This window comes from Rhinopithecus bieti, unplaced genomic scaffold (genome assembly GCF_001698545.2).
Source record: "Rhinopithecus bieti isolate Rb0 unplaced genomic scaffold, ASM169854v2 scaffold_13400, whole genome shotgun sequence".
Taxonomy (NCBI): domain Eukaryota; kingdom Metazoa; phylum Chordata; class Mammalia; order Primates; family Cercopithecidae; genus Rhinopithecus; species Rhinopithecus bieti.
This window is the reverse complement of record NW_016807991.1, coordinates 151,214-156,689: the sequence shown is the minus strand read 5'-3', so window position 1 is coordinate 156,689 and position 5,476 is coordinate 151,214. Positions and strand designations below refer to the sequence as shown.

At 35.9% G+C, this 5,476-nt stretch overlaps 1 long non-coding RNA gene across 1 annotated transcript; it reads left to right on the top strand.

Annotated features, from left to right (window-relative positions):
• Positions 1 to 4,430, top strand: LOC108537452 (uncharacterized). Its single transcript, XR_001887818.1, has 2 exons — positions 1 to 390; positions 4,302 to 4,430. It is a non-coding gene; the product is annotated as an uncharacterized LOC108537452 (long non-coding RNA).
• The last annotated feature ends 1,046 nt before the right edge of the window (positions 4,431 to 5,476 follow it).

Sequence of the window (5,476 nt, the reverse complement as noted above, 5' to 3'; positions counted from 1 at the left end):
TCTATCGGTATTAGCAATATCTGCTTTTCTCCTGCCTTGCTTTATACAGATTCATGATTTTCTAAAAATTGATGTTTTACTCAAATCGAGGTAGGTTCTTTTCTACTGTCTTACATGACTTTGGGTGGATAGACCAAGATTATTTATACGCTGTAGAAGTCGATGGTATTAAATCCGCTCGAGAAGTAAGAGAAGTCAGAGGCTAAGTTATGAAAAACCTTTGTCAAAAGACTGTAGGGTGAATGTGGTTTTTGCATCCAATGCTTTACCTGTGGTTCTAATATGGTTTTTGTGTATTCGTCTTCTGCAGGGACCTTTTCAGTAGAGCCTCTTAAGACACATGTTTTGGAATGCAGTCAAATGCGTGCTGCTGTATGACCAGCCTATTCGGTAAGGAATGCCCAAAAATTCTGTCTTGTCAGATTTAGATGTGGAGATTGTTTTGAGGAAATTGCATGTAGAAATTCTTCCATGAGTTCTGATAGGAACATGAAAACCATCCTTCTGAAAAACGGGATAGACATCTGAGTACTTTGAAACACTCATCTACTACTATTGTTGAAGTGTTTCTTTTTTTGAGTAACATTTTAAATAGTATTACTGTTACCCTAATTATACTATTGTTTATTTCACGGTTAAATTCTCTGCATCTGTTTTTTTCTTTTGAGAAAAGCTAATATGACATATATCTTCATAACTGCTATTGCCTTTTAAAAAATCACTTTTTAAATGATGAATTTTACAACATCCCTGAAAGCTTAGGTTTGAGGTGTGTGCCTCTTACTATCATGAGGTATCAGTGCTGATCTCTAATGTTGCTTTTGTGCTATTTGAATTATCAATTGGCAAAGGAAATTCTTGTCCATGGAAGATATGACTACACATATTTTCAGCAAGGTTTTAAATTTTTTTCTCTGTTGAGTTAAAGTTTTGTAAAAAGAAAAATCAACTGATGTTAATTGTGCTGACACCTATTAAATAATTATTTGGTTGGTTTTGTGATCATTCCATGTGACTGTCACAATTGCCCCAATTCATAGTTGAGAAAACTGTGGCTTTAAAAACTCGTGTGATGCAGCTATTGATTAGGTAAAACAGTACGACTCCTTGCAGTGCTGGGTAACTGGAGCATGTTGGCTGGACGATCTCTTTGTGATGATGTTTGTGTTATCCCAGCATTAGAATGGGGACTTAATTGACAAACAGAACTGTTTACATTTTCTTTGACATAGTATTTTTTAAGTTCAGAAGAATAATTTTTATACCCAAAGCCACATTTGCTCATATCCGTTGTACAGGTATATTTCTAGTTATTATTTGTTCATTGATTCACTCACTTAATGAATGCTGACTCTTAGCTGAATAAGGCTGGAAATAGGCAAGGCGCCTGGCTTTGAGTATATAATCAAATAGGGGAAGTAATACAGAAATAATTAGAAAATCATGTAAGAAGGTCTAATACAAGTATTTTACAAAACAACTAGCTTTATCGTATGACTTTCAACTTGAACATGATTTCCTATTTAGGATACCATTTTACCAAGAATGCAGGAAGTTAAGCCTTCATAATATTTACAAACACTCCAGAGTTAACTTTTTTTCTGCCCTATAAATATCACCTCAAGTATTTGGTTTTGCCATAAAACATCGGATAAGCCCAATTTGAAATGTGATTCCTAATTCCGGAAAAATGCAAATGCTACTAAAAGATAAGCTTCATTTTCAGTTCCTTTATGGCTGTTAGTCACCAGAAGAAGGGAGAGTCAATTTCCAATTTATTTCCAATGTTAAAACCTTCATTTTGAACATTGTTTTTCATTCTAGTTATAGCTACATCCAACCTCTTTGCAATGGTTGGAGACCCTTCACTAAATTGCCCTCTTCTTTATGGACTGTTAAACTAGCAGAAAGCACTAATTAAATGATCATTAGCTTGAGGATGATTGATTACACTTAGGTTTACATGTTGCCTTTTATGTTCAAAGAACTGCTTAAGCATCAACTAATTAATCTGCAAGTGAAGAATACTTCCAGCATTACTCTATAATTAGACAATCTCAGGAGGAAACAAGAGGATTTCAAAGGGGAGTCAGATGGTTTTGCACACCGCTACCTCATTTATTTTTTCATTGCTCAGGTAAAATGGCCAGACCTGAATCCAGTTGCCAACTCATTATTCTTATTTACAAATAAATTCATTTTAAAAAGGCTAAAGTTGTATAACAGATGATGAGCTGGAAATAAAAACAAATGAATAACCAAAAGTAATGCCTTTCATCTCAGCTGTTTGGGTTATTTCTAACACTTTATTCCCCATACAGAGTGAAATTAAGCAAGTCTGTTTCATGACATGTGGTAGACTGTCCTTTCTCTCTTTTCTTTCCCACCATACTCTTATTTGCAAGTTATTGCTGTATATGTGTGTGTGTGGGGGTAGAGAATTAATACTTATTTTGGGCTTTGGTTTCCAAAGTAGTAAGTATTTGAGATAGGACAGATCAAAATATATATGAGGGGCTGACAAACAGAATTTCATAAATATTTTTGGGAAACAAATGTTTGTGACCATAAGAATGATTGATTGATAGAATGTTGGGAATCTATTTGGTGTAATGATGCATACATTGAAGTAGAATATATCTTTGTAAATTCATCCCAAAATTATATTTAAAACCATAATGACTTTTGCACCAACCCAATACACAAAACAAGGACCTTGAATAGTAATAAAAGATAATCGTTTTACTCAGGCATCTCATCTGTATATATGGGTCAGTAGGACAGCTCTGACCTATATATACAAATTAGGTAGGATATTAAAATGATACTACAATGTCAAGCCTGTGTTGGTCAGATGGTTATTTATCAAACTTTCCTTGAAGCATAAGAAGTCTTCTGAGCTTTACAAAATAGAGGGATGTAGCAGTAAGCAAATTCAGTTCAAGTTTCTGTTTTTGGTTGGTTTCAGATGAGCTTGTGTCGAATGCTAAATTTTCCCTAATTCAGCAACTAGCTTGCATATGAACATTAAGTGTTTGTGGGGGAAACTTCACCATTTATTTTTTTGAAAACTTATAGCTATGCATTGATTTGCGTTAACGTCTCTCCCCCACTTCACCTAATCACAGTAAATTAAAGTGATGATCTGTTTTTAGGTTAGAATTTGCTAAGTGAGTGTCTTTGGGAGCAGTCACTTAATTTTCTCACTAGGAGTATGCAGTTTCTAACCTGTCAAGGACAGCTTAGATTTACCATGCCACACAGGCATTCTGATACAAAATTCAAAAAGTTGGGATTGTTAGGAGAGCTAGAAAGCACAGATTGCACTCAGTTGGACAAAGATAAACAGAAAGCATGTTTTTTTATGAAATCGGAGATTAAATGAGTTGATGGAATCAAGCCTAGACAGCCACATAAGCCAGAGTGGAAAATTATAGACTAAAATGCATCTGATATGAAGAGAATGACTCTCTCCAAAACCCTCACTTTTATTTGATTCAAGGAGTCTTTATAAGCTCAGCAAACCCTAAGATTTTAAAAAGAAAAACAAAAGCCTCCAAATAGCATGGCTTTCATCCAGCGCTTTTGTGATTTACAAGTGACCAGATTTAAAACTTTAATCATCTCACACCTAGGGATTTTTTGGGTTTGTTTTAATTTGTAAGGCATGTTCACAGACAAAATGACTCACAAAAAACAAAATCAGCCTAAACCCCCGATTGGCCCTATTCTTCTGTCAAACCAAGACAGTCAATTTTGCCCTGGGATTTCAGAGTGTCCCCAAGTGGCCCTTGTATTGATGCAATGTTCATCTTGCAGCTATAATCCCTGGTTTCTTTTGAAGTATACTTAAGCTCTTGTTTAAGTAAATCCATTCACGGACAATTATTTAAGAGACGGGAAAATCATTTTTCCACGTGAAACCTTTCTTCCTGAGCGTCCTTATAACTTGAGATGATAACTTCTTTGGTCGACTCCATGCCATGGATCCCACTCTGTGAACCTGTTTTATAGAGGCAGTATAACAGGTGATGTGAAGCCTTGATATACATTTGGAAGTTATGTGGAAGCTAAGAAAGTGCCCTTTGGGAAGCCCTGGTCACTCCTGAAATTGTAATTCATAGAAAGTTACTGGAGCTAAGACTTATTTTAGGGGAAATAGAAAAGAAAGTAATAGAACTATGAAGATCAGGTCTTGATCCTTTCAGAGTTGCTAATGCTAATGTCATTGTTCTTATTTTTCTTTCAAAGATGGAATGACACTAGTTAGAAAAATAAAAGTCTGTTATTTAACATTTCAGATTATGCCTCCAAATCCTATGGAAGTGTAACAGCCATAGAGCAGACAAACACCAACAGCATCAACAACAGAGAAACTCAGTCCAGGAGGATATGAAACCCTTTGTAATAAAGAAAGCAACAGCCATGAACATTTGTGTACATGTGTCTTTATGGTAGAATGACTTCTATTCATTTGAGTACATACCCAGCAATGGGATTGCTGGGTCGAATGGTTCTGTTTTTAGCTCTTTGAGGAATCATTACACTGCTTTCCACAATGGTTGAAGTAATTTACACTCCCACCAACAATGTATAAGTGTTCCCTTCTCTCTGCAAACCTGCCAGCATCTATTTTTTCTTTTTTAAACTTTTTTTGTAGTAGCCATTTTGACTTGTGTGAGATGGTATCTCATTATGGTTTTGATTCGCATTTCTCTCATGATCATTGATGCTGAGCATTTTTTTCATATGCTTGTTGGCTGCATGTACACCTTTTGAAAAATGTCTGTTCATTTCATTTGCAAAGTTTCATTTCATTTCCTTTGCCCACTGCAGCACTATTCACAATAGCAAAGATATGGAATCAACCTAAATCTCCATCAATGACAGATTGGACAAGAAAAATGTGGTACATATACACCACGGAATGCTATACAAGCATAAAAAAGAACAAGATCGTGTCTTTTGTGGGAACATGGATGGAACTAGGGGCTATTATCCTTGGTAAACTAACACAGGAACAGAAAACCAAATACTGCATATTCTCACTTATAAGTGGGAGAAAAATGATGAGAACTCATGAACACAAAGAAGGGAACAACAGACACCGGGTCTACTTGAGGGTGGAAGATGGGAGGAGGGAGAAGAGCAGAAAAAATAACTAAGCTTCGTACCTGAGTGATGAAAAGATCTGTACATCAGACTTCTGTGACACAAGTTTACCTATGTAACAAACCTGTGTTTGTACCCTTGAACCTAAAAGTTTAAAAAAAGAGAAAGCAACAGCTAACTTCATCCATTCACTGATGTGCTACTACTTTCTCCCATAGGAAGATGCTCTCCATAGCTGGTATCTTATAGGGATTTAAAAGCACAGGTTGAAAAGTCCCTACTGGCCTCGCCACCCTTGGTACTCCTCTGACTTCAGTTCTTTCATTTGCAAAATGGAATTGAGCACCTTCCTCGTGGAGGGTGA